General features: G+C 42.6%; 1 protein-coding gene across 2 annotated transcripts in view; it reads right to left on the minus strand.

The window, feature by feature from the left end:
• ARMC3 (armadillo repeat containing 3) overlaps positions 1 to 5,197 on the minus strand; it is a 73,874-nt gene extending 68,677 nt beyond the window's left edge. For both annotated transcript variants that reach the window (XM_036406957.2, XM_036406959.1), the window contains exon 1: positions 4,981 to 5,197. The gene's annotated coding sequence lies outside the window, so the exon portion shown is untranslated. The remainder of the gene's footprint in view (positions 1 to 4,980) is intronic.
• Between the last annotated feature and the right edge of the window lie 803 nt (positions 5,198 to 6,000).

Raw genomic sequence — 6,000 nt, forward strand, 5'->3', positions numbered from 1 at the left:
TGAAGAGAATATATTGTTCCAAGTATTCCTGACATAAATTACACTGCTTTCATCAACAATGAGTTTTATTTGTCATGGTGTTACTAGTTCACCCAAATGCAGAAGAGCTCTCAGAAGTTTCTACAAGTCTTCTTTAGTTCTAACAAATTATTTTAATCTCACCAGAATATTTTTATTTCTCTATGTTATTGCTAATTTCCAAATTATAATGAACAGATTAAATAAACATCAGACCTAGGATCTATCCTTGGAGAATCCAAGCTGTGACAAGATGAATCGAGGAGATTTTTGTGTGTAATTCTAAATGTCTGAGATGCATAGTGAAATCCCTCATCCCATGAAAACAGACTAAAGAAAAATTGACTTAATCTAAACCAAATGAGAGACACTAGTTGCACAACCATTATCTGAGCTATAATAGCCAGACACTTCCCATTCAGAAGGCAAGGATGGTCTGACTCAGGAAGAAGTACTAGTAAAAAATTAAAGACACTCCTAAGATTTTAGCCAGCTGTGACAATCTACATGAATTAAAATGAATGCTTCCTCCTGTCAGTTTCATGGGAGCATCAGGGGAAAGGGACATTCTGAACGAGTGTTGTCTCCCTCTCCCCATCACAGACACTGCATCATATTAATCCCACCTATCACACTATATCTTAAAAACCTTAAATATTTTTCCCACCTCTCTCATTAAGAAGTTGTTAAAAAAAGTTGTTCAATTATTTCAATTACTTTCTTTGCTGGCATGTATGAAAATATTCTTTATAGTAAATATTTATACTATACAATATATATTTACTGTATTCTATGCATGCCATATATTATATTCTATAAATTCCACATATAATTACATATATAGAATCAGAATACATTTAGGATCCTAGAATGGTTTTGTTGGAAGGGCCCTTAAAGATCATCTCATTCCAGCCCCTCTGCCATGGGCAAGGACACCTCCACTAGACAAGGTTGCTCAAACCCCCATCCAACCAGGCCTTGAACACGTCCAGTGATGGATCCACAACTTCTCTGGGCAACTTCTTCCAATGTCTCACCACCATCTGAGTGACTATGTAACCTAAACCTACTCTCTTCGATTTTTAAAGCCAGTCGCCTATGCCCAATCCCTGCATGCCCTTGTAAAAAGTCCCTTTCCAGCTCTCCTGTGGGGTCATTTTAGGTACTAGAAGGTGCTCTAAGGTCTCCCAGAGCCTTCTCCTCTCCAGGCTGAAAACCACCAACTCTCTCAGCCTATCTGCACAGGACAGGTACTCCAGCCCTCTGATCATGCCCTTCCTCTATCTGAAGGTAACATTTCATTTTGTTAGCCTAAAGAATTCTGCTTTCCTCAAAAAAAAAAGATTCCTTATTTCCCACATAGACTCATAGAATCTGCTGGGTTGGAAGGGACCCATCAGGATCATCGAGTCCAACTCCTGGCCCTGCACAGCACCATCCCCAAAAGTCACACCATGTGCCTGAGAATCCAAGTGCTTCTTGAACTCTGTCAGGCTTGGTGCTGTGACCACTTCCCTGGGGACCTGTTCCAGTGCTGTGACCACTTCCCTGGAGACCTGCTTCAGTGAACAGGTCCCTGGGGACCTCTTCCAACCACCCTCCGGGTGAAGAAATTTTTCCTAAAAAAAAAATCTCCCTTCACACACCTTGAGGCCATTCCCTCAGGTCATGTCACTGGTCACCACAGAGAAGAGATCAGTGCCTGACCTTCCACTTCTCCCTGTGAAGGCTGGGGAGGGGGGGGGCTCCTCTAGGTCTCCTTCAGGCTGAACAAGAGGAGTGATCTCAGCTGCTTCTCACACAGCTTCCTCTCCAGACTTTCACCATCCTCATGGCCCTCCTTTGGACAGTCTAACAGTTAAATGTCTTTTTTACATTGTGGCACCCAAAACTGCTCCCAGCACTCGAGGTGAGGCTGCCCCAGCTCAGAGCAGAGCAGGACAATGCCCTCCATTGCCCTGCTGGCCATGCTGTGCCTGATGCCCCCCAGGACAGGGTTGGCCCTCCTGGCTGCCAGGGCACTGCTGGCTCAGGTTCAGCTTGCCATGGACCAGGACCCCCAGGTCCCCTTCCTGTTCATACATCCAGGGTTGTCACATCCCTGACACTTGACCTCGTTAAATTTCACACGTCTGGTAATTGTCCAATCCTCTAATTAGTCCAGATCTTTCCCCGGGGCCTCTTTTAATGTAAATAACTAAAGAAACATGTATCTAAATTCAACCAGAATGTTTAAAGATTTATCTACAGAAAAAGATGCTCAAATAAGGGGCTTCACAAGCTCTCTGAAGACACATGCTGTTGAGTGAAGTGTTCAGATTGCTTTAGAAAGAAAAATCATGTCCCAGCAGCATGTTATTCATTGAATAATGTTTTAATAAAAATTGTAAAACATTATAATAATTATAACTTATAGTGAAATTTTATAATTATTCAGGCTTTTAACAAATAGAAATCCTAAATGAAACACAAACAGAATGTTTATCCTCCTCTCTATTTCAATTCATAATACACATATAATACATAATATATATTATCTCTAATAATTTTTCATGTGTATATGTACATTACATATATAGTAGGCTCTGTCTATTTTAAGGATACAAAACTGCAACCTTAATCAAAGGACTTCTCACACTGCACATACTGAAATCCTATGTTCTTTCCTTTCTTGGTAAAAAAGTTTACCACTGCAAATATGTAGTTTATGCATGTACAAGCAAAAGAGCAAGAAGAGACATGGCCATATGTCACCATCTGGCTAACTAAAGTACTGTTGAAGAGCATGAAGTATTTTTCAGAAAATGAAGTTATTTTAAACAATATAAATAGGCTCTGAAAAATGGCTATGATGCAACATAGCAAAGGCAACAAAAGAGTTTCTGCAGGCTGTAAAGGGGACTCAAAAAAAAAAAAGGCAGCAACCACAAAACACACACACACACACACATGAATTATGAGTAAGGAACACCATAACATAAGTAGAACCCCAGGAAATGAGATAAACTCTAATTTTAGCCCTTACTTTTCCAAGACCCGGTAAGAATATAGGAATATGGAAACTGCTTCCATTAATAATTTTATCTTCAAAGAAATGTATTGGCTGTTTCCTTTTCTGAATTTTTGCTTTAGAAAGATCATCCTCACAAGCGTTTTTTAAGTCCTTTTGAAAACATGGATGACCTCTGCTGAGCATCCCAGATGAAGCCTCCCCTGCCTTGTACAAAATTGTACTCATACTTCTTTGTCAACACGGGAAACGTCTCAGATGTGTTACTATCACGTTCATGATTTTGATGGTTATGTCTGCAAGGGTAGCCCTATTGTTTCATTTGAACTGCTCATTTACCAGGCTCTATTATGTTTGCAGTAAAAAAAAAAAGAAAAAAGACATTTGTTGCAGTTTAAGACAAATATGGAGGTAGCCGATTTGCAAACCTAAGGACAGCAGTGGACATATAAGCCCATGTTGGCGTTCATTGTGTTAGAGGAATATTAGACAATCAGAAAATGGCAACCCGATAAAAATAAAAAAATGAAAGGAAGTTAAAAAAGGAAATCTTGCTTTCATCAATAAATGTGAAATCGATCTTGCTCACTGTCAATGAACAATAGAAAGCAGATGTCTTTACCTTGCATAATCTCAGACTATCTTGTATAGATGATAACATCAGATAGCCAAAAAGATTTTAAAAGAGTTCTGTACTATAGACAATGCTTCTCTACCAGCTGATCCATATTTTGCTTTGAAATTCCCATCTACAATAGTCCCAAGACTTTTGAAATATTAATAAATGAGGTGAGGTTTTCCCCCTAATAGCCTAATCACCCGTTACTGTTCTTTTAGAGAAACCCTCTGTATCCAATTGGGTTTTTTTAAATTCTCATCTCCAATCCACAGAATTTTAGATTTCATACCTTTCATGTTACTGTCACACAGAAATTCCACGTCTCACTGAAGAGAACTGTTATTTTTCTTTTTCCATGTTATCTATCTAGATTTTTAAATAAAATGCTTTTTCTTCTACCATCTAAGTTTCCTTATGGCAGGTCTTTCCTTACTGCAGTTTCTTGCTTCCCAATTCATATCTAAAAAGACTGGTACAGTTATCTGCTGAATGTGTCCGCTCATTGCTGACATCAGTTCCTAAATTCCCAGTTTCTAGTATGAAATAGTGTGAGGAGCCCTTCAGTGCAGGATATTCTGTCTGGGTTTAAATTTTATCTATGTTCATACTGATGCACTTCAGTTGTTATTAAACATCACAACTTTAATATAAATCTTGCAATTGCCACTACTGTTCTTAAAGGGGTTGATATCCTTATCATGGAGACAGTAAGTTTTTAGTGGGCTTTTTGGCTGTGGTTGGAGGAAACTTCAATGTATGCCTTTAAGAATTACAGAATCTTAGAATGATAGTTGGAATGTGATCTTGACAATTATCTAGTTCTAACTCCTCTGCCGTGGGCAGGGCACACTTTCCACTAGACCAGGTTTCTCAGAGCCCCATCCAACCTGGCCTTGAGCACCTCCAGGGATGGGACATCCACAACTTCCCTGGGCAACCTGTTCCAGTGCCTCACCACCCTCTCAGTCAAGAATTTTTTCCCAAGATCTAATCTAAACCCACTCTCTTTCAATTTAAACCCATTCCCCCTTATCCTGTCACTACGTGCCCTCGTAAACAGTCTTGCTCTGTCCTTTCTGTAAATTCTCTTCTGGTACCTGGAAGGATGATATCACAAAAAAAAAAAAAAAAAAAAAAAAAAAAAAAAAAAAAAAAACCAAAAACCAAAAACAAAACAAAAACAAAAAACCACCCAAAAAACAAAACAAAACAAAACCAAAAAATTACCCAACAAAACAAAACAAAACAAAACCCACAAAAAACCCAAAACAAAACAAAACAAAAAAAACAAAACAAAATTTAAAACCCCCCAACTTTTAAAACCTTAACTTACTCCGAAGGTCTACAGACACTTGGCCCTCAGTTCACTGGCAAGCGCCGAGGAGCCAGACCCCCCGGCAGCCGGGGCACGGCCCGAGGGCTCCGGCCGCTAACGCACCGCCCGCCCGATACCGCCGATGCCGCCCGGCACCGCCGCGACCCGGGGGCTGTACCGGTGGTTTGTGCTCACTGCCCCGAGCCCCGCTGCCCTCGGCGCGGCCAACGCTGCCCGGCCTTGCCCGCAGCCAGCGGAGCGCAGCGCCCGCGCCCCCCGCACCGCCCGGGGGCGATCGCGCAGCGCCGCCCGCGCCGCTGCTTCGGCGTTGCCGGGAGACGGCGGCGGCCGCGCCTGAGGGAGGCCGGGCCTGAGGGAGCCGGGCCTGCCGCCCCCGCGCCTCCTTCCTTCCCTCCGCTCTGCCGGCTGTCCCTGGGCAACGGCTTCGAGCGTTTCGTGTGAGCTCCCAGAAGCCTTCAGGGAGCGTTCCGCCGTGACACACGCGTTTAATCCAGTTCTTCACAGTGTATCCCGACTCCGAAGTGCCGGTGACGCTGCTTTGAGGGAAACTTCAAGTCGTTAATGTTGATGGGCGCTGGGTAATGATGGAAAAAAGAATCAGTTATTTCTGCAGACTAAAGGAAAAGGCTGCTTACTCACCCAAAGACACAATTTTTGAAAATTAACCAACGTGTGCAGTCTGTCTAAAATTTGCAAATTGGTATGTTCACGCCTTACTTTTGTGACTTTTCTCTACCCTGTTTCACTGTCTATTTTCAGGGCATTCATGCGGAAAAAAAATTAGAAAAGTGGAAGCCAGCAGTTTTCAGGAGCAATGGGCAAAGCCCCTCTCCAGGTAGAGCCCGGCTCTGCCAGTCAGCGCCCCGTGGGCAGAGCATCGGCGCAGAGGCACAGCGGGCCCGAGGGGCGACCTCCACTCCTCAGCTCTGGGCTGGTGATGAAGGAAGCTGTGCTCTGTGGGGAATTGTGCTAGTCTCAGAATAATAATTCATTCCAGTGTTCTCTTTTGCCAGCCAG

Source organism: Molothrus ater, chromosome 1 (assembly GCF_012460135.2).
Source record: "Molothrus ater isolate BHLD 08-10-18 breed brown headed cowbird chromosome 1, BPBGC_Mater_1.1, whole genome shotgun sequence".
Taxonomy (NCBI): domain Eukaryota; kingdom Metazoa; phylum Chordata; class Aves; order Passeriformes; family Icteridae; genus Molothrus; species Molothrus ater.